The sequence below is a fragment of the Taeniopygia guttata genome, chromosome 3 (assembly GCF_048771995.1).
Source record: "Taeniopygia guttata chromosome 3, bTaeGut7.mat, whole genome shotgun sequence".
Lineage (NCBI taxonomy): Eukaryota > Metazoa > Chordata > Aves > Passeriformes > Estrildidae > Taeniopygia > Taeniopygia guttata.
The window spans coordinates 76,413,852-76,437,979 of record NC_133027.1 but is presented as its reverse complement, the minus strand read 5'-3'; the positions used below and the strand labels follow the sequence as shown (position 1 = coordinate 76,437,979).

Here is a 24,128-nt window from a genome sequence, read left to right as displayed (position 1 = left end):
GATGAGACTGATAGTAAAAGGGTTTTAAAATCATGAGATTTGGGGTTAACAAAAAAAAAAAAAAATAAAAGCACCTGCATATAATCATATCCCGTGATTATGTGTTTCTGAACGCTAACAAGACAGTCAACTTTTACCAAGTTTCTGAGGGAAGACCCACTCCTAAAAGACTTTCCAAATGTCACTATTTAGACAAACATAAGTTTCTTCAAAAAGGTGGTGGATAGATACTTTACATGAGCACAGTCAGCACCACCTCTCAGCTCTGCCTTCTTGCTTTGTGCTTCTGCTTGAGAAGGGAAGCCCAGTCAGATTTCTTGGCAGAGATAGTGTTTCAGTATCTTGGCCGTGAGTTTGGGTCCTTCAGAAGATCTGAATGTTAAAAACAGCCTGTTTGCATTGTTTCATGAAGAAAGGATGCAGAAAGCAATTCTCTCCTCAATGCATGTTATAAGACTTGTAGAAAGGCCTTGCCTACATAATTGATAGACTGAGCTATCAAAGGTGAAAATTGCACACTTGGTTCCCTTTCAACATTTTTTTGATGGGGGCAAGAGAGGAAGCCTTCAGAAGACATTGGCTGTGAAACTCCAATGAAGTTTTTTTTTATTATTCAATTTGCTTTATAACTTACTGGCTTGGGATATATACACCTAGCTAGTGACTGTTTGGAAAGAACAAATAGTATATGAGGCCAACAAGGAAGAAATGTCTTGTATAATGCTGTTTCCTTTGATTTCCTGCAGAATCTCTCAAATCTCCCTCTTCAAAGGTATCATTTGCTATTGATCTCTGCTGTAGCAGAATGCGTATCTTAGCACACGTGCTCAAAAAAGGCTGAAAATTAGAGCAGGGTAGAAAACAGGAATCTCCTTTTGAAAATCAGGCTGGGATTTTGCATTTCAAACTTGGTCTTTAACCAGAAAAAGAAAGATAGGAGAAATCCCACCAGCCTATGTTTAAAACCTGCAACTGAGATGCACAAAAGGCAGCCTGAAGTCTCTAACTGGACTGCCCACAACAGCTTTCTGAACCTGTCTATTGCATACTTTTTCTTGCAAAGCTCCAACTCCCATTGAATCTGTTACGGATTCAAACACTCTCAATGCCTCCCATTACAACTTTTCCGCTTCATATAGAAAAAGTAACTACTTCTTGGCCCAGACATAGCACTTGGATTTGGTATTTCCTCTCCCAAATCACAGGTAAGAGGCTGAATCACCCGTCTGTGCTTAATGCAAACTCCGTAACAGATTAAGAGAAAGGCTGAATATAGATTGCTGGATAAGGACACTATTTGGTCTCAGGAAGATCCAGGTAAAAAAGTGCCTTTTGTTTTAGCATTTTCATGCCATTTTCTTATGTTTCAGAACCCAAACACTGGAGTCCTGATAATGTTGGTGTGAGTCCATATCTCTATCTAAGTATCCAGGACCCCACTGAAAAAGATCCTGCTGTGTTTTTCAATGCTTGTTGAAAATTGAAGAGAATATGGTACAAAAATTTTGTGAGACACCTTAGTGTAGTTTGGAGTAGCCTCTTCTGGCAAATAGCATATTTATATATGTTGCATAGAGCAATACATTGTGAGTTTATTAGCAAATGGCAAAAATTCCATTAGTCCCAAGATTTGCATATAAGTCACTCTTCTGCATCCAACCTTTAACAAATGGTGGTTTGAGGGAGACAAGGCATTGTGAAAGGAGCTATGCAGTTTATCCAGATCTCCCGAGACAAAAAGAGAAGAGTAGCAATTACCATCTGCTGGTGAGTTTGTTTTGGGAGGAATTTCTTGAGCTGAACTGGGCTGAAGACAGACAAGGACAGGAAAAAAATACCCATAGTAACTTCAAATCCTGACAAAGTGCCTTGGGGAACTTTTGTACCTTGATGAGCAGCACGCATTTTAGAAGATTTTGTGTTTATTGTTTGTCTTGTTCAAGATCCCTTTGGATTCTAGTGACTGTGGTTTTATTAAAACTCACCCTATTGTTGCGAGGGCTCCTGAGCTGATGGCCTTGGGGTGAATGCATGCCTTTACAAGTGGGTTGAAATCACTCACTGTCATACTGACTCTTCTGTTTCATTTTCTGCTTACTGAGCACAGAGAGGAGATGGATGCTTTCCCTGGGTCTGTCACCTGCAAAGCCTTGGAGGGAGGGCCCAGAAATAAACATGGTGATTTTTCTTTCTGTCCTACTGATCCCAGTGGAAGTCAACATTTTCCAAATCCCTCTAGAACATTCTGTGGTTAAAGGAAAGGGATCATCTCACCTATCTTTTTGCACATTAACAGCACATGCATACTTTTTCTGTAAAATTACAATACAGACATGTCTCCTTCACTTGAAGGTAGCCAGAAGTGAGGAACATTGTGCCATTTCCCATGTCACTCCAGTGTTTGCCCTCACACTGCACTTCCAGAATAGTTCAAATCCACCTCTCTGACAGTGGGAACAGAGCGTCACTCAGTGCTACTTTTGCTGTTCCTCAATTTATCTCACATTTTTCTTTAGTTCCTATTATTTTCCTTTGAATCTGTGCGATGCCAGTGATCAAAGCTGGCTTCCCTTTTCTTCCTCTGCATGACATCCTGGCAGTGAATGATCCTAGGGGTGTGCAGCTCGCAGAGCATGCACCCATTGGATGGCTCTGTGTAACCAAGAAAAGCCAAGCAACTTCTTCAGTAGACTTTCATCAGAGGGCTGTTAAGTTCTAAAACGGAGAATAGCAGCTTTGATTTTCTCTGGGTATGAGGAGTTAAAGATCTGAAACTCCATAAAGAAAATAAAAGTGGGAGAGCTCTTCAAAGATGCAAAGAAATGGGAGAACAAAGATGATTTCTCTTAGAAATGTCAAGTGAATAACCTGGTTCTCTGGATAACACCACGTTGGAAAAAAGTCACTCTTTACTCTGACAAAAGTGCTGAAAAGTGCTCAGCAAAAAGTGCTGAATCCATGGTACCGGGGGTGGTGCTACCTTTATGTTGTGCCCCCACTGCTGAGTGCTGAAGTAAAAACTCTGTTTGAATTTTTTAAGCATAAAGTGTAGTAAGAGGGGCAAGCATGCCCCAGGGTTAGGATTGCCTTTTCCTATGTGTTCCAGTCCACAGAAATTCTAGATGTTTCCTTCATAACAATTCTTCTTTCTGAATATTTTTTCTTAATTTATATTTTTACAAAAATTGCATGGATTCTAAGATCTTAAGTCCAGGGTAAGTTGAATTCTGTCTGACCAAAAAACCCCTAAACCCTTCAATTCTGACCTTAACAAAAAAGAAAGTAGTTTATTTTATAACTTGTTCTTTTTCTTCTTCAATATTCCTCTCCTTTTGGGGTGGTTGCTACTGATTGTGATGCAGAGTTTGTTAATTTAGGGATTTCTTTTTGGTAATGTATTTTTTGATCAAGATTAACATAAAAGCCAAGAAATAATTTCACACTAATCATCAGGCAGCTTCCCAGTCTCTCCCCACCTGAATCACCATTTAGAAGCAAAAGCCTAAAAATCTTGTCTATTCATATGAATGTCAGTGTCCCCTAGATATATTAGCACTGTTTTAAAGCTGGTCTTAGTCACAGCAACTGCTTAACTGATCGTCTCTTACAGCAAAGATTTTGACCATTTTCATAAAAGAAAATGTTCCACTTTACCTATGGAAAAAAACTCATCAAATTTAAATTTTAAATTGAGTAATTGGGTAATACCCCACAATTTTTTTCTTTGGTAAAGAAAAATATCTCTCAAAGTTAGTCACCAGGGACCAATGAAAATTTTTCATACTTTCAGAATGAAGAATTCAGCTTTGCTGAAATTCTGGAAGCTTTGAGAGAAGAGCAGTAATTGATGTGCAGACAGAGGAATGAGAATAATAGAATCATATAATCATTTACATTGGAAAATACTTATAAGATCATCAAGTCTAACCATAAACCCAACAGTGACAAGTCCACTACTAACCTAGGTCCCTAAATGCCACATCTACACAATTTTTGAATACCTTCAGGAATGGTGGCACAACCACTTTCCCCACTTCAACCTTTTCTAATGCCTAACAACCCTTTTGGTGCAGAAGTATTTTCTAATATCTAATTTAAACCTCCCCATGAGCAGCTTGAGGCAATTTCCTCTCATCCTGTCACTTGGTACTTGGGAGAAGTATTCCTACTTGGCTACAGCCTTCTTTCAGACAGTTCTAGAGGGTGCTAGGTTCTCCCAAGTCTCCTTTTCTCCAGGCTAAACAATCCCAGCTTCCTCAGCTGTTCCTTATCGGAGTTGTGTTCCAGACCCTCCATAGTTGCCATTCTCTGGACTTGCTCCAGCACCTCAATGTCTTTCTTGTTTTGAGGGGGCCAGAATTGAAGACCAGGCTCAAGAGTCTCACCAGTGACTTGTCCAGAGGGGCAATCACTGCCCCACGCCTTCTGGCCACAGTGCAGAAACCAAAAATTATTTTAATTGCAACTATGAAGTGAGAGTAAAGATGGAATAGAGTAAAAAGTTGTTGCAGGAGATACCTATTGGGGCACGTCATCTGTAGAGCAAGAGAATGGTCAAGATGAGGTTTCCTAACCATTTAGAAATCAAACTCAGCATACAAGTACTTTAAATAGTTCAAATAATTTTGGCTTCTATGTAGTCACCTGGTACCTGATTGTTTCAGTTACAAGAGGAAAAAAAAGCTTCTGCTTCAGTTCCTATCACAGCTCTACTGCAGCTGTGGAAGAGCAACTATAGTCTCTCTCCATGCATCACTGACAGAGTTGTCAGCTGAGACCCCAGCTGCAGATTCTTTATTGGTGGTGATAATGTGAGAAGCAGAAGGAAACACAGCTTGACCTGCAGCATCCAGGCTATTGGGTTCCCAGGCTACATGAATTCCTATTTGGAAAAATAATCCCTTTATTCATAATCTCAGCAAAACTGATAATGATATAATAATAAAAAAAATTAAAAAAAAAAAAAGGGAAACCTCTGCACTCTATCATAAAGGGTTTAATATATTCATAAGGGGTTTCATCTGACTCCACAGGATATGCAGTAAGGAGCAAAGAGATAAAAAGAGGGTTTAGTGGGATCAAAAATCATCAATTTTTAGTGTGCAGTTGGTATTAGAAAAACAAAGATTGGACACAGATGAGATATTCTGCCTTGTTATTCACCTCAAAAGATTGCCCCTCTCTGGACACACTAGAGAAGCAAAATGTCCTTCAGGTAGTGAGGTGCCCAAAACTGGACACAGTATTTAAGGTCCAGCCTCATCAATACTTAAAATTCTGTTTGCAGAGATTTGCAGTCATTATGGACAAATTTTTTCCCACTGTATAAAATACTATAAATCCTGAATAATGGCTTGCACTGTCTAAGAAAAAGCATTCGGGAAGTGCACACTCTAAAGATGCATCAGAAGTCCTGAGTGATTTCTGATGTGTTTATATTAGCATTTTCATTTGTTTAGCAAAACTTAGTATATTTTGTTCCATACTGCAGAGCTGTTCTGGCTCTGAATCCTCTGCAGAGGAAATTAAATCAACCACTGGAAGACCCTCCCCCCCTGCCATGCGCATAGACTGTGAGGGCAAGAGGCCCAGTTTCTTCCTTTTTTGAGGGGTCCCTCCCCAGTGGCACCAGTTTGAGCTCTCATTCTGTTGCTGCTCCATGACAAAATTAAAGGAGATGAGGGTATGAGATTGATATGAGAAATCTGGGTTCACACCACTAAGGAAACATGGCCTGACTGTGAGAGAGTGAAGTGTGTAGGGAATCAAGTGGGGCATCCATTGGCTTACTGGAGCCACTTGCTGAGAAGTGGCTTCAATCCCAGCAGCTGAAACTACTGGTGGTGGGAGTGTGACTGCCAGACTGTCAGACTGCCTCCTAAACAGTCAGGCAAGGGAGTTTCCTTAAAAGTTCTTATCAAAGATGCTATTAAAGACCACAAACATGCCTTAGTTTGCAGTATAAACATGTCAAGAGCATTTATACTCACAATTTGTTCCTTATGCTTGTTCCACATTTTTTCCAGCCTTCCTTAGACTAACACAAAGGTAAATCCTTTGCTGCTTTAGTGTCACTTCTTTACTGGAAAAGTAGGTCTAAGTCAGAGTTCTGTGTTTTAAACTGAATGTTTGGGAGACTGGACTTTATGCTTATAGTTTTCTGTGCTTTGGATAAGTCACACAAATGCTATGCATCCTATTATTAGCTCTTTAAAAGAAATGCAAACTTCTCTAAAGCAATCAAAAACTACTATAGCAATATTAAAGCAGAACAGTATTTCAAAGACTTTAAGTTTCTCCATGAAAAAGTTAACAGATTTTGCATCTTCCTAGTTCTGTCAGAAAATTCTTTCAAAAAAGTGACCTGGTAATGATAAATCTGTATTTTCAGTACTGAAACCTTTGCCCTTGCTGAAAGAAAAAAACACAAAATTGTGCCAAAGTGAAAAATATTTCAGGCTCCAATAAACTAACTTTTTGGTTTTCCCATGAACATTATGGAAAGCTATGTTTTTGGTTTTTTTTTTCATTTAATCCAGGCAGTTTTCCCATTTCTCTGTCAGTACAGACACACACACAAGATCAATTCACATCTGTGCAGGATCTTTCTACCCACTGAGTTTAATTTTTCTGTACAAGTCATAATTTTAATACATAAATAACCCCCTTTCGTCCTTGATCTGTGTTTCAAGAAGCAACTGCTTTCATTAAAAAGAGCAAAGTTTTTTCTTGGTAGCTTCCATCTTTAAACCTAGAAATTAATTACGGGTGGTCACTTCTGCTGTCAAGTCACCCTACGTTTCCCCAGCTGAAGCCCAAATAACACAAAATCCAGTTAGAGGCTATTATAAAGCCATGTTTTCATCTTCTCATTGGTGAATGTTGTTTTCTTTTTCAGCTTTAACAAAGTCCTTTATCATTTTGAGTGCTTCTCTAAGTCACCTTGAAATCTTCCCTTTTGCAGAGAAAAATCCATCAGCATTTGCTTTTCCTCTCTTCATTTCCCCTGAACAAATATTACTTATTTATCTCAAACTGCCTTTTTCCAACAACTATCACAAAAAAGTCACTCAAAAAGGTATAGCACAGATGTTCTACAGGAAAATCTTTGTTCAAAGATTTTTACTTGATTCTCATATTCTGAACTTTTCCAGCACTATTTTGAGGGCTGGGGTTCTGTGCTGTTGTAGGAATATGTGTATATATGTATGTATGTATATTAATTGTGTCATAAATTTTTAAGTATGTTTTGGATAAACTCACTGGAGAATTCTCCCAGTGACTGGCCCTAAGCTTTTGTCATTCACTACATTTTCACTGCCATTAACCTGCTAGGAATCTTCCAAGTTGGTTAAGACTTAGCTTAAGGCTCCTTTCATGAATGGCTGTCTCTAAACAAATTATGCATTTTTAATTGCAAGGTGTTCCTTCCCTACAGCCATGCAAATTGTTTCTAATACTGTAACTGCAATTGTTAGCTAGGAAGATACTCCATAATTGTTGCTTGTGATCTCCTTTTTTAAACAGTGAGCAAGTGACACTTTCAGACAGTAAAAGTCTGACATATATTTGGAAACTTTCAAAAATTTCTCCTGGGACTTTTGCTAATTTCTATTCTCCCTCTTCTTTCAGAGGTGCAATTTGTGCACCTTAAACATAGTCATCACTGTTCACTGGAGCTGGAATGCTGAGTAGAAGCAGGAGCCTCTTGCACCTGTATTTTTCCTGTTTGATTCCTACAGGGGAAGCACGTGAGCATTGCTATGGTTGCATGGGGACACACACATGCATACATACCATACTATAGGTACCAGTTTAAAAAGGTAGCATTTAGGTACTGTCTACAACAACCTTCAGTGTGTAGTGCAGAGATTTGTTACTTCTATCACTGTGTGGGAAGGATGCCACATTCTAAATGACCACCACCATATATGCAAGCACAAAACAAACCAGATATAATTATAAATGGCTATATACCATTAAGAAGACTATTTTGACCTCAGGCTATTCCATTTCAGGAGTCTGAAGATATATTATTAACACTTTACAGGTAAGAAACACAGGGAAGCCTTAGCAGAGGGCACAAAGTTTTGCTGGCATCTCATTTAGAGACATAAGAGTACTCCTTCCTGTAGTTTCCCAAAGAGGCTGGATAGGCCCTTAAAGCAGGCAGCAGTAATGCAGACTGGGGTTGTGTCAGCTGTCCCTCAGATGTGACACCTCTCTAAGGATCTCTCCAAATTGCCACCATGTTCCTGTGGGGACAGTGGTGCCCACCACTACAGCTGGAGGGAGACCTTTGTACACTGCCCCACAGTCACAGATACCCAAGCTACGAGCTAAGAATAGCTCTCATCGCTGATGACTTGCTGAGCTCTTTATTGAAGAATGTCTTGAAAGGAACCATTAATCTTTATATAATTTCCATTCTGGAAATGGAAACCTACTCTGAAAAAGCTGGTCATATAATTTTTCATCATATGGCTCACTTCAGTCCCTTCCATTGAAACATAACTGGTTCTTAGTGCTTTATTTCTTTCTTGGTTTTTGTCTTCCTTAGTGTTTGTATGCCCTTTAACCAAGTTTAAAGGTTTTCATATTCTTTACATTTGAAAATAAACCAAAACAACAAACTGTCTATTGCTACTTTTCTCTGATTCTGTCTTTTAAGGGAATAATTTCATCTTCTTAGCTGCTTGTTCAGATTATTGTCCATTTTTATATGTCCAAAAAGACTCATGATTTTGTAGGTTGCAATTAAAAAAATGCAGGTGGAAGCAACCCTTTAAATAACTACAGAAATGTGCTCCCTTCTTTAGAGCGCTGATAGTTATAATCATGAGCAATGTCCAAATCATTAAACCCCTTCTGAGACCAAAGCTCTCACCTTACATTTTTTTTATCTCTAAAGACCTCTCTAATATACAAGTCCTAAGTGCTCTGGGGAGGTATAGAAGAGTCTCAGCATAGTCTGACTAAATTAATTATTTTGAATTTCCACCAAGCTATATACACTGCAGAGACAGCTAGATTCCATACCTCCTTTCACCTTGCAAATCTCGTGATGTTTCAGGAGAGCAAAGTAGGCTTTAGTTTTAGACCACATATCCTTCTCAGTGTGCCTTAAAGGTTCTTTGCAACAAGAAGTTGAATGGGGATGACCCAGAATCCATGGCAGCAGATGATTTAGAAATTCAGTCTCCAGCTGATGTCTGGTAGTAATGCCTGTATGAGATTCCCAGACCCTGGACCAAAGGTTTTAACTAGAAGCAATTTTTGCCATATTTTTCCAATATTTTTTCTTTTCACAGGATTTTCAACATCCAGTGAGCTGTGTAGAAAAGATACTCAGAAATTAAATCAATTTAACTACGCATTGAGAAGATGCAATCTTTAGCTAAGCAGTATTCATTACCTGTGTTTTTTGGTACTACCACCTGACAGTGAATCTGGGTCCTAGGATAAAAAATGAAGCCATGACTCTTCTGTGCAGGAAGGAAGACAACATCAGTAACTAACATAAGCATTTAGACCACTGTTTACATTCTTCTTCTCCTACATTCTCAGGTCATCAAGTTCTTTTTCCACACCTGTATAAATCAGTAGATTTCAAGATTATTTTGAACTGGGTTCTGAGCAACCTGGTCTAGTGGAAGGTATCTCTGCCTGTGACAGAGGAATTGGAACTAGATGATATTTAAGGTCCCTTTCAACCCAAATCATAGATTTTGTGATTCTATGATTAAAGCAGGATATGTCACAGCATCTAATCATGTCTGGCATTCCAGTCATAACAGCCTTATCTTTGAAAACAGATCCTGAACAGCAACTAGATCATGAGCATGATAAAACTAAACAGTTTTGCTTCTCTCCATTGACTTCTCATTGGTTTACTTTCTAATAATTTCCTACAATGCTAGCCACTGAATACCAATACCACTGAATTATCTCTAAAGTACTCATTTTTTCCTTCTTAGATAAGTATACACTGAATTAAAATCACAATAGGACATGCATGTCTTTTCTTCTACTTGCTGAGATTTAAGTTGCCTCTCTCATCTGTTGGTAGACACAGGTACCATAACGTAAGCAGGATAGTAAAAAGGAAATTATTTTTCTTTCCTCTCCTTAAATATCTTAGTTTTTTTAAGGATCAACTAACTCAAGTAGCTCTTTTTTATTCCTTTATTAACTTGCAGCATGCTTTTTTAAGCATAACATGGCAACAGAGTCTAAAAATGAAGATGATTTAAAGGTCTTTTACCAATCTCAACAAGTCTATGATTCTAAGAATGGCCATGATGAATCTGTTCTTTAAAAGAGACTAATCCACCACTTAGTCTGATTTCCCCTTTCTGGTTATAGTTCTTTGGGGTTTTTTTGTGGGTTTGATTTGTTTTGTTTTGTTTTGGGTTTTTTGTTTGTTTGTTTGTTTGTTTGGTTTAGTTTAAGCAGGCAAATGGCAAAATTATTTAGGAGATTTCTGGAAAAACAACAATTCAAATATCTAGAACTCAGATCATGCCTATAAAAATACTAGAATGGTTAGGTCAATGTGCATATCCTGAAGTAAAGTGTATTTCAAGTGACTGCATGCTATAGAGAGAATTCAGTTTCATTTGGGCACTATAGTCAGATTTCCACTAAAGAGAGTATGCTAAATCTCTTACTGTCTTCCACTTCCAGCAGGAGAATGTGAGATACAAAACTAGTAGTGGTCCACTATTACCATCCATGTTGGGTCAGTAGTGTTACACCTGTGCATTTTGAGAGAAGCACCATCAGTTCAACATGACCACATTTAACATGCTAGGCTTATAGACTGGACTGTGCAAAATCATGGACAATTCTGCATCAGTGTCTACAGTGTCTACAGTCTACATTTACATCAACAATTCTCTGGTATAAAAGCACAATGGCTGCTTTAGACGTGATTTGAGATGAACAGGTTTTCATCTGCAAAGCACTTGACAGGATGAAGTTAAATATATGAATAAATGAAGGAACCACAGAACAGATAACAGTGGTCATGTTGAAGGTGATCTAGTCAGACATTCTTGCTCAAAGCAGGTTCTCTGGAGCAAGTCACCCATGACCATGTCCTGTCAGGTATCAAATGTTTTCATGGAGATGACTGCTCTGGGCAACATGTTGTGATAGGACACTTTAACAGGGTGGCACCCTGTACATTTGTAAACATGAGCAAAGAAATAGATTAGGCATGGGAAGAATTTCCAAGCAGGTACATTCATCCTCTTCTCTGGGAAACTATCTTCATCCAGAATATAATAGTCTCAGGCTTAACAGAGATTGTATGGAAATGCCATCAGCAATTTGTTCCAGGCCTATGGATCATTTGCAAAGAGTTTGTTCCACTGACTCTCCATTCACAGTTCATACTTTGATGCTTTGTTACACAATTCAATCTCTTTCTTTCTGGATGATTTGCGTAATTCTTCATCCCAGCACAAAGTCTAAATAGGACATTTTACACTCCATGAAGTATTCTCCTGGTAAATGTTTGTGCATTTCAGGCTGATGTTTGCTTTACACAGTAATAGAAGACCCCAAGCACTCTAATAATTGTGAAAGGCAGACACAAATGACTTGCAATCAACACCATGAAATATGAATTCATACTTAAACGTGAATAAATATTCACAGAAAAACAGATCTTAACCTTCACTGAGTACTCACTAACTGACATTTGGGAGGTGTATTTGCTCATGGTCTTTGACTTTCTGGTCATTGCATGATTTTGAAAAACACCTTGCTTTTCTTCCACTTCTGCTTCTCATAATTTATGCACACAAGCTCACTAACAATAGCTGTAGGTTTACTCCAACCTGCTCCTACCCCAGGGCCCTTAGGTCTGCAATAGCCTGAACTGTCAACACAACAAGAAAGACAAACAAAGAGCCAAATACATGTGTAGACCTCTGTAAAATTTTCCTAATCTACTGAGGGATGATCAGGTGATTAATGCTCTTACTCTAATTGACATTAACAGATGCTGCTAAATGATCTGTGCAAACTTAAGCCTAACTTTCTAGTATCTATTTTTTACATACTTGGCCAAACTTTCCCTGAAGAGAGAGAAACAACATGAACTGAAATATGTTTTGTGAGCAACTGCTGCATTATTTGCAATAAAAACAATACTAGCAACTTCACAACAGGCAGGAAGATTTCTCTGTATTTGAGGGCTTATGAAAAAAAAGAGACAGAAGGACACTTCTTTCATTATTGTGCTTCTCAGAATCTAAGTTTCAGAGGGCATTTTTAGAAAGCTTTTACAGTATTACATGACATTACTGGCAATGTTGACTGAGATAGAGTTTAACTAACCTAACTAAATGGGAATTGACACATTTGTTTTCTGATTTCTTCCCAAAAAAGCATAATAACCATGTAGTACAACAGCACTTCCAGAGAAAGAGTGAATAAAACACTTTTGATATTGCTGCATATTCACAGATAAAGTTCAAGTATTGTCCTGGACTATCTAAATGTTTTGACTGCACAACTGAACAGGAAATACCTTTAGATTAACACAGCATCACATTTCACTCTTTCTAGTCATTTTGCAAGTAAGCTCTTTTCCTTCATTGCTTATTGAAATCAACGAGATTTACACTTTCCTTTAGGCTAGGAACAGCCCTAGAGTGAACTTCCTCCTTGATATTTGGCCATTTGCATGTCTGTTCTCGATACAAAATAGGAATTACAGATATGTCTTTATAGAAGAAATCATAGAGAAAATTAGCATTTTGGAGATTCAGAAAAGCTGGATTCTGGAAGGTGATTGCATCTGGGCCAGGCAGCACATTCATATTGAGAGAACACAGGTGAAGAGGAGATACCATTTCACAGTTCTGTTATTACCTGTAAAATCTACCTGTAGAATCTATGTAGCCGAGTTTAGCTGTTGAAAAACTTAGAGGTCTAATTATAATTTACAACTCCATCCTGATGGGACTGAACCATGCAGTAAACCACTCTGAGCACAGATGGGATTTCTGCTGCAAAAATCTACTTACTTTCTGTAATAACCTTACCTTTTTCCTGAGTCCCTACAAGGGAGTGAAGAAATTGTATCTCAGACACTGATCTTGCTACGTGAACAAGTCCTGAGTCTCCCATATCGCACACAAAGTCTCATGAACTCCACAGCCATTGGAGCTAAGTTCTCTGGCCAGGTAACCCTGTTATTCTTCCTCATGGCAATGTGCTGTACTTTGCTTCATAACCCTGCTGTGCCTGCAGGTGTTGGCAGCCCACATCGGTGACTCCTGATCTTGACCACTTTTGCCTTGCAAAATGAAAAGACCAATTACCTGTTCTTTTTTTTTTTTTTTTTTTTCAGTGTAATCTTACTTTGTCTGTTTAATTCATGAAGGGAGAAGGAAAGCGAAGAAAAGAAGCAATTAATATATGGAAAAGGTAAAAAAGAAGGAGTTTTCATAAACTTTTTTCAAAATACAGGGGTAAAAAGACTGACGGGAAAATGTAAATCCAAATCACATGAAAAGCCTCATCAAGGAAGGCAAAGTATAGCTTATTTCTGGAATTCATGACTGCAATAATTCCACACCTGACTTGTAAAGATTAGTTATTTTGAATTTGAGAGCTTATCTAGAATGAATCACATTAGTTTCTATGCAAGTTCATGCTGGGAAAAGAAAATAAAAAAAACAGTGATCTTTCAGTGATCTTTCAGGAATCATGAATAGGAACTTTAAGACTTTGTACAGAGTTGATTTTTCAGGTACATTGTGTAGATCTATTTCAGATGCTGTACCATTTAGCAGATAAAGGAATGATGACCTTTGTTCTTATCAGTTTAGGTGAAGGTATTGTGTGCTGATTCCACATGCTAAAAAAATCCTAAGGACATTTTTACTGAGTATAATAATACAGCAATGTAGCAACAGTAACTGGTTCTTATAATGCAGGAAAAAAACCAACCTAAATTAATTTTATGAAAACAGTACCAGGCATGAAAATGTATTAACCTAATCGCACATTTGTATTATCATTCAAATTCACTTTAAGTTATGCAAACATTATTTTAAAGCCCTAATCTACATTATTTAATTTTAGTGTATTTATTTATGTAATCAGAGACATAGAGGAGGCTTATAGTGTAAGATTTCAGAGCTGGATACATTTTTTTTACTGGGTAAAAATATCTTAGTGTTTTGTTCCATTTCTTTGTTCCTTTGTCAATCACCTTCATATACTACTGCCTTTAAAACAGTAAATGATATTCCCTTCCTTTCAGACTCAGAATAGATTTATCTCTGTCTTGATCTCATCTAGGTTTCCTTGTGTGTGACTAAATGGTAAGCAGGCTGCACACTTCTCCATGGTACAAGAAGAGAGACAAAGCCTGAACTGGCATCATGATCTCCAAAATAGCTTTTCCTTCAGGTCCAGAGGGAGAAAACAGGCCAGAAAAACTTTCATTGCAGATGTTTACACTGTTTGCTTTTGTAGATTTAAAGTAGTTTTTAGGGGGTCAATATTTAATTACTTTATGGATGACTATCTTTATTTGAAAGGAAAGATGAACCATTAAAAAAGAAAAAAAAACTTAGTAAGAATTCCCGTGCTTTGTTAAAAATGCCATGCATGTTATAGAGAATCAAACAAAATGCAAAGCAAAATTTTCTTGGTAAGTAATTGGAATGATACAATAAATCAATGGAGAGGATGAGACCACTTTCATTTTTGCATTATAATTACTTTTCCCCAAATTCCTTTAAATTTTCTGGAAGAGCCTGGAAATTTCCCATGGAAATATAAATTAATCTAAATAACATTTCTTTATAGTATCTTATTTTGGGTCATGTCACTGACTTTTATGGCTCAACATTTATGACAAAAACAAAATCCAAAATTTGAACCGAGTTCAGACACCCAAAACATCAATGTTAAGAGAAGCTACCTGATGGGGTTTTTCTGCCCTTGTTCTTTATTTGTAAGAAGCAAGAAGCTGCAGACTTTGTACTTTAGCTTGTATTATTCAAGCCACCACAGATGACAGGTGTTTTTTAAGCTGCAGTTAGAAAGATAGCATAGATTGAAATGCCTTTTTTCTTGTTATTGCTTTTGATGCACACAAATCCTTTAAGAAGAATTTTAGCTATTGTTCTATTACTGTATGTCCCCTCTCCCCTTCAGATGCTATGTTGTCATAGCAATCCTTCCTCTCTCTGAAATGTTTAATAACTAGTCTTGACTCCCAACTAGACAATGAATCAAGGTGCAACAAAAGCTTTATTAATTAATATGCTTGTAGCAGACATATTGTCTTCCTTCTACACTTGCCTTGAGCTGTTGTCAGTCCAATCCAGTGCTATTAGTGATGGCAGCAAAGATGCCTGTAAGGAATGCCCTTTACAAAACTGCTTTCTTGGATAGCGTCCGTCTCCTTTGCAGAGTGATGAGCCTCTACTTTTTCTCTGCTCTTTCCAAAGCAGTGGCAGGCAGCCCTGCTCTCGGCAGAGGACACCTCGCTGTGACAGATGGGGATGTGGGATTTAGTGGACATTAAGAATCACATAGTGTCAAGTCAAAACAGAAAAGGTGACAGTGGCATTTTCACTGTTTTAAGCCTTTGTCTACATTACTCACCTGTGCTGATTTACTTTTTAACTATGTCCCACAATGCAGACCAAGTAGATATTGATCTTACCTATTTGCCCCAACCATTATCATGATTGGCATGACTGATATTTTGCATCTGAGCACTGTGTTGAAGAACATCATAACCTTTCCATGTACCATACTCCTGAGGAGGAAAAATCTGAATGCAAGAAGGTATTCAGAAAATATGCAGATCTGAACTTTTCTACCATTTTTACAACAGTGTCTTTGAGGAATATTACACAGACAGAATAAACATCCCCTTACCTTCTAATTTTCATAGCAGAAAGAGGTCTGCTTCCTTAGCAATCACAGAATGAGTAAGGTTGAAAGAGACCACGGTGGGTCATTTGGTCCAACCTCCCTGCTCAAGGAGAATCATCCTAGAGCACATTTCACAGGATTGTGTCCAGGTGGTTCTTGAATATGTCCACTGAGAGAGACTCCGCACCCTCTCTGGGCAATCTAGTCCAATATTTGGTCACCTTCACAATAAAGAACTTCTTCCTTGTAGGTGGAACTTCCTGTGCATCAGCTTCATCCCATTGCCTCTTGTCCTATTGCTTGGCACGAGCAAGAAGAGCCTGGCTACATCCCCTTGGCATCTCACCTTCAGATACCTAGACACCACTGAAGTCCCCTCCCAGTCATCTCTCGAGGCTGAGCTCCCCCAGTCATATAAGAGAGATGCTCCAGTCTCCCTTGATCACCTTTGTAGCCCTCTGCTGGACCCACTTCTGAAGCTTCATGTCTCTCTTGTGCAGAGGAGCCCAAACAATGGTGTCACCTCATCCAATTGAAGACCTAAAGTAACATTAGAGAAGGCATTTTTGCCTTCTGTTGTGGGATGTTGGAAAGACTACTTGGGTCATGGCCAGCAACTGGGGCAATCCTCAGCTGTAAGATGGAAGAGAGGAGAGAGGGAAAGCTAGAGTGATTTCCTCCTCACTTGTCTGGGTATTCTGGAGCATCTTCCTCACAGCCTTCTTCTTCAACCACTCTAGGTTTGGGAATGAGAAATTCTGTTTTGGCGGGGGAACCAAGGTGTGAGTATGTTGGCTTGGGGTTCCTCCAGCCCAAATCCATCTTTAGAAGTCATCAAGCATCTTGTGAATGTAACCCCCCCACTAAAGACTGATTTAGCCACTTCCTCTGCCTCTTCCTCCTCCTCCTTTAGCCCTTCTCTTTCTTTCTGCTTCCCCTCTCCCTTCTCCTCTTCCTCCTCTATATCTCCTCTTTCTCTTCTTGGAATCTCAGATTCAGTGGTTCCTAGCCTCCAAGCACAATGAATGAAAATCATTCCCTACACACTTATTTTTGAGGTCACCTATAAGATACTTCAGAACTGCCTCTGAGTTCTCTGTGAGCATTCTACAGTCATTTCATTCAGTCTATTCTTCCCCCGGCTTCACAGTTTATGAGAACCCTGGCATGCCATTCCTAAACCTGAGAAGGTGGCACTTTCCAAAAGGAAGTAGCCCTGTTGTTTTAGTTTGGTTCAGTTCAGTTAACTTTATAATCCTCATGTGTACTCACGTTGCAGTTTCACTTATATCCTGCATGAGCTTCCCCTTGGCAGAAACAATGGACACTGTTGGTTGTTAAGCAGTAGACATACTAGAACTCAGCCAGAGTTGTGTGTAAACTGTGGATAAACGATCTATGGGTTATGTCACATTCTTCTGCAGTGTTCTGAAAGGACAGTGAAAGGCCCTACTCATGGTGTCAATATTGGCCAAAATCCATCTAATACTCAATAAAAGCCATGTTCTAAAAATTCTGTGTTTGGCCTGAAAAAGATAAACCTGTTAATGCAACTGTCTATGAACAGTATTTCTGGATGACAGACCTGACAGAAGTGTAAATCACTAGAGCTGCTGCTGATGGTTCTAATTCAGGAATAGCAGTCTATTTTCTTGGAAGAGAGTTCATGGGAATAACAAAGGTTTATATTTTAGGACACCAGCTGCCTTTGAGCATGAGCAAGGCATGTGGGATGAATATCTTATTTTTGTCCAGCCAGCTGGGATGACAGAACCCAAAACCCATGGCCAACAAGGATTTGCTTCCAGGGAGGGATACGGAACCAGTTCTGCTGGCAAACTACCATGAGACAAAAGAATGAACCAACTCTGCTGGCACAACTCCCATGAAACAAAAGGTGTCGTTCAGGGAAGTGGTGACAGAAGCCAACAGACAATCTCCTTTTTTTCACTTCTACTTGCAGTGTGTGTAGCGAAAAAAAAGAGTGACTTTGCCAATACAGGTATGAGAAAAAATACACTGGGGAGACCAGTTGTTACCCCAAGAGATGGGTGTGGGGGCACAGTACCTTTTCAAATTTATCCTTTCACATTTTCTTTTGGCTGTCATTACCTTATTTTACTACTTTACCCTGGATTTTGCCCGTAGCTTTGGCAGTGTCAACACAAGAATTATTCTTTTCAGTCAGGAAAGATCCAGCAAGCTTCTTTAGAGAAGTCTCTGCCCCCGAAAACTTCTCTATTGATTTTCTATCTGCATGGTGAGCAATACATTCAGCATCATTTACTCATCTACAAGTTGGTACATGTATTTGATCTAACAAGTGCTTTATCTATTCAATGTCCTGTTGAAAAGGTCTACTGAGTCCTTTTCAGCCCTCTGAGATACAAATATTTAATATAAAGCAGAATATGCATGACTGGGTTTAGGAATATTTTGTGACACTAGTGCTCATTATATGTGGCCTATGCCAAAACTCCCTTATTTTAATATTTTGTCATAAATCATAATTTGCTGTTATGCATCTATTTTACTTCATGAATGTGTAATGAATGGTCTCTGGGTTAGACTGCATTTGACTTTTGTAGCTCATTAATATCAAAAGAAGTGAGGTAAAAGGAGAAAAATACTTAAAAATAATTCTTCTGGCTCAGAAAAAATATTGAAAAAGATTCAGAGGTTTAAAAAAATTATTTTCCTAATTTAATAGATATTTCAGAATTGTGAAGCAATAATTTTCCATGCAAAATAGAATAAATAATATAGTATGTAAAATATAGCTGTGTGTCAATTTGAATAAATATGATGTTTTCTAAATCATGTAAAAATACAGGTCTTGCCCAGCAAAGTGTATGTTTGCTTGTATGTTCCCTGGATGAATTAAAGTAGTCTGCCTAAACCATCTGTAATTACAAGAAGACAAGGTAAATTTTCATTGGACTGGGCTTACCTGAAGAGCGAACCTTTTCCTTCCAGTCCTGTCCCCTACTTTAATTTTTGATTTTTTTTAATGTGTTACGTTTGCTTTTCTCCTTTTTTTTTTTCTTTTTCTTTTTCCTTTTTTTTTTACTCCAAGATCACTCATGGAATAAAGTGCCAGAATGGTTTTGCAATTCAACTCTTGCTCCTGTCCCTCATTCTAACATTGCAATACCTTGGTACACTGAGTGGTTATGGGATTTTAGTGATCCAGTGAATTAAAAGGATATTTCTCTTCCTTTGAAATAAGGTTTCCTGTTTCTTCTGTGGACCTTTCAATATTTTGTAGGATCACTATCATGGGAAAGTACTATAAGTAATCGCCTTTGCAGTGTGTCAGGGGCAGTCCATCAATATTTTGGCCTTTGTTAATCCTCCCAGACAGTTCCAAAGCTATAGGAGTGAGATCAGAACTGAAGCCTGGAAACAAGTTAGTCAATAGTTTCATATCATTCCTTTGGTACCTGTAGAGATGTTAACACATGTCCACATTAGAAAACAGCCCTTCTCTGATGTTAAATGCTCTTGCCTTCCGTTATCTGTTATCCCGTTTTTGTTTACAGGAAGCAACAAAGAATTATAAATTCCTCCAAAGAATGGGCTACTTGCAGAAGTAGCATAGAAAAAAGCACCACAGACTCAGTATTTCAAACAGACTCATGTTTTCCCAGCCTGAAGGAGAACCCCCCATCTGTAGTAGCCCCTTATCTATGTGTGCTTGTTTGGGCTGCGGTTGAGTTGATTTTCGTCACAATATGGGACGATGTTTAGAATTTGAGTTGGAAACAGTGATGATAGCACAGGGATGTTGTAGCTCTTGCTGAGCAGGGCTTTCCCTGAGTGGAGGCCTTCTCTGCCTCAGCAAGTAGGCTGAGGATGCACAGGGAGTTGCACAGCCAGGACCTGACCCCAAGTGACCAGAGATATTCTGTAACATATGGCATCATCTTCAGCATATAAAGCTGGGAAAAGAAGGAAGGTGGGGGGACATTTGGAGTGATGGCATTTGTATACCCAAGTCACACTTACTTCTTTCCTGGGAATGGCTGAACACCTGTCTGCCCATGGGAAGCTGTGAATGAATTCCTCGGTTTGTTTTGCTTGCTTGTGTGACTTTCGTTTTACCTATTGAACTCTCTATCTCAACACTCAACTATACTCCCTTTTACTTTCCTATTTTCTCCTTCATCATTGCAGGTGGAAGTGAGGAAGCGGCTGTGTGGGACTTAATTACCAAGTGGAATTAAACCAGCCCACCATGGAACAATCTGCTGAAAGAGATGCTGCTGTTTTGGGGAACAAACGTGTCTGATTCAAAATGGAAATGTTGCACATTGTTTTTCAGGACTTTTTCTGAAAACTTACTAATCACTTGATAAAATAAACTGTTTTTAGGGGAGACAGATGATAGGAACACCATGATTTTGTTGCCATTTCACACATCCATTTGACATAGTTTAAAACTACCATCTCTGGACCATCCAGAACACAGCCTGCAAGAGCTGTGTGGAAAATTATCAGCATTAGTGACTCTAATCCATGAAGTAATGCTTTGCCATGGGCACTCAAAGAGTCAGTTGTAGGGAGATATTGTCACTGGTTATATTTCTAGAGGGCTGTGGGTTCGCAGCCCTCAGCTCTCCTGTACTTTTGGAGAGCTCAGAAGCATGCTTGAGCCCCAGAAGAGGTTGTCAGCAGCAGCAGCAGCAGAGGACAGCAGGAATGCCAAGCTGCTGCTGAGTGCTCTTGAGCCCAGGATAACTGAGCTCTCAAGCCGTGATTGCCTCTTGGACCCATCTACATACCTGTCCTCCCACAGAGTTCAGATATAGACTTTTTTCTTATTTCCAGTAAAGGAAGTGGCTGCAGACAAAAGTGTATTCACAAACATAAGCTTTAGACCTCAAGTCCCTCCTGAGCTGACTGTTCTTATGACTTCTGCCTGCAAGACCTCTGCTGTCCCTTCTCTCTTTCTCTTGCCTCAAAGAAAAGCTCAGTGTTTTATATTTCTGAGTTAATGAGTCAGCCTGCCTGACCTGACTGTCAGGATGAATCAGCAGTTAGTTCTGCACCTCCATGCCATACTGACACTCTCTCTCAAGTGGATTTACCATCATTTAATAATATTTTTTTTAATGTATTAGTCTAGTGGAGATTCTCTCATACCTTAGAAGCATGAGTTGATCATTAATGTTGTTTCACTTAAGGTAGTTCTCAGTCCAGCTTCAGCCTAAGTACAGATGGATTTTGTTTTTTGTAATATTCTCTGTTAACAGCTACTTGTTGATGGGCAATACTTTCTGTTCTTTTACATAACCCTGTAAAGAGGATTCCAGAGTGGAAGCCTACGTTCAAAACAGACTCCTAATTTAAATTCCACATACATTTATTTGCAAACATATATAAAACTGAAACTTAAATACTAGCAACTCACATCCATGCCTGCATTTACTATAATTCATGAGAATATTTCTATTAAATAAACATTAATATTGCTGTAGTACATGTGAACAGGTAAAGAGAACTCTATGAATCAGGTAATTCAGGAGTTACGGAGTCCTAGATCTGAATCTGCAAAGGTTTTGAGTGAGTTAGAAAGCTATAGACTCTTCTGCAACTGCAGGGATAATATTTTCTGCATTTTTATTTCTTTAGTTACTTAAATTCAGTGTCTAATTTATTCATAGCTGAGAAAATTTTGGCTGCTGAAAAATGGGATAGCTTATTATCCCTCTTCCAATCCATAAATATAAATGAGGTGCAACAGGATGAGATCTGGTAGTTCTAAAATCATGACAGACATGATGATCAGAAACTATTAGTACAATTTTTTAACTACGGACAATATTTCCTTTGTTTAATGAATCAATTACTTTCAAAACTCATTTCAATAAATGAATGTTTTGCCTAAGTAACAAGCTATTTAAGGTGGATTAATTTAACTAAAACAAACAACTTTATAAAGCTAGGTTTGCACTTTTAATTGATTTGCAAATTCCATCCAATTGCAACTTGATGAGAAACACAAATATAAGCATTATCATAAGAGGGTAAATACTAAATGTATCTATCACCATTTTTCTAAAATACCTTCTAATCATAATCCAACTAAATGTATATCAGGCTATACCCTGTCTAAATGCATATAATATATTCATCTCACTAAAATAAATACTTAGCAGACAAGCTGTATTTAGGTGAAAATCAACACCCTCCTATGGTTACTAATCAGTAGAGTTCAATATTCCTTTAGGAAGGTGACTAATAAGTAAAAATGCAAACCAAGATTAAAACTGATTATTTAAAACTAATTTTCCTGTTTTCTGGTTTAAATGATGATTAAAATTGGTAATCCACCATAGTCAACTCCTGGTTTCTGTTAGAAACACAGCTTTAATTGCTTTTCTGTGGCAGAATACATCACAAATGAAGAAAAAAAAATCACTTGTTGGGATAATCTATCTGTGTGGTAATTTTGAAACACAAAAGACCCTTTTTCTGTCCTGGGGCTGGGGCTGTATTGGGGAAATTTTCCACACTGGAAGTTAGTTGGCAAGCATCCCTTAGGATTGGCACCAATCCAACATGATATCATTATGCCGTAGACTTGATGTTAATTGTAACCCAGCTTTAAGATAATTTACATGTATGTAATTCTTTAATTACCTAGAGCTCTCTGTAGCATTAATATAGCATCCTGCAATATTATTCACTTTTCTGTCATTAATATGGATGCTTACAAATACCGTTGTGTATAGAAAGCTGCCAACTTCACTTGAGCCAATGAATTTTTCTGTCCATCATTCAATTTTCTTGGCATACATTCACAAAATAGAGGCATTTTAAATGAGTAAATGATTGTAACCTGCATTGTACTGCTTGAAAGAAAAACCTCTTTCATCTCAGCTGTTCCCTGATCACCTCTGTAAGAGAATCTCTTCAGCACCCATTCTCCCCTTTCCTCTTGCTCTTGTAAAGTGAAAGACAGCCAAAGTCGTGCCATTTAAGGACTGAAGTGAAATCTCTGAAGATTGCTGAAGACTGTAACCTCCTATAGACCACTTAATAACAATAATAGGGTTAACAGAATTCAAAATCACTGTCACAGTCTTGACAAGAGTCAAAGTATATGGGATGAGTGTCCCGCCTAAATTTCAGCTTCCTTCCTCACTTTGCTCGATGGAACCATGAAAATGCTTTATCAAGAAGGGATTCTTCATATGGAAGACATTGCAAATGCAATACATAAAAGGGGTAAGTTCAGCATGCTCCAAAGAGGCAAAATAAACCCCACTGCAACACAATCAGTACATCTCTGCTCTCCATGGAGTGGAGGACACATTAAATGAAGAGGGTACAGTACCCTATGCACAGACCCACATTGCACCTGCCATTTTGCCCTGCCTTTTCTGGAATGGTGGGGCTTGGATACAGGAGAATTTTGCTATGTGGAACCTTTTACTTCTCTGTCCAGAACTCACACATGTGTCCACAGAGACCTCAGTGCCACTACACTCAGATGCTGCAGAATGAACTCCTACCTGCTACTACTTCACGGGCATTCTTCTTTTTTCCCAGCAGCTAGCCAGCCTTGGAGAGAGCATCTTGGCTTTTCTTGAAAAGAACAGAGTAAAAGAGAATGCTTTAATGATGTTGGGGGAAAGAAGACAATATCAAAGTGTCCCAGTATTTTTCCCATTGCTCCCAGGAAATGATCAGGAGTCTTGCATCAAACACTGAGAGAAATCACTGAAGTAATAATCAGAGTGCTTGTCATGAGCTCCCATTCCATCACAGCCATCACATCCATCTGCACCCAATCTGTACTTAAACTATCCCTTCATCACATCAATCCCTCTTTTACATAGATGCACATCTTCCACTTTGTAGGAGACAGTTCCTTTTAAACTAGGACTCAGATGCAATTCACTGAAGCAAAAGAGAGGAAATTACACCCTGGATACTAGCTGCTTTAGATTTTCAGGAAAAAATTATTAACATTTAACAAGTCTAGCCCTCTATGCTATACACAACTGCATTTCAAAGACAAATAAACAAGAGGTTGCTCCACAGCTTGCATCTGAATGCAAGGAAAGACTAGCATGTGATCTCTGCAGCTCTGTGCTGGTGATATTTAGTTACGGGAAAAGGCATTTTTGTACACATATACTTATAGCTCAGTCTGTGTCATAAATTAAAAGGAAGCCCCAAGTGTCCTTTGCAATGTTATTCAG

The 24,128-nt window shown here is 38.5% G+C and overlaps 1 protein-coding gene across 50 annotated transcripts in view; it reads right to left on the bottom strand.

Annotated features, from left to right (window-relative positions):
• Window positions 1-24,128, bottom strand: part of LOC115494396 (uncharacterized) — a 432,669-nt gene that overhangs the window by 50,425 nt on the left and 358,116 nt on the right. For all 50 annotated transcript variants that reach the window (XR_012054697.1, XR_012054698.1, XM_072926076.1 and 47 more), the window contains one exon: window positions 23,436-23,508. The gene's annotated coding sequence lies outside the window, so the exon portion shown is untranslated. The remainder of the gene's footprint in view (window positions 1-23,435; window positions 23,509-24,128) is intronic.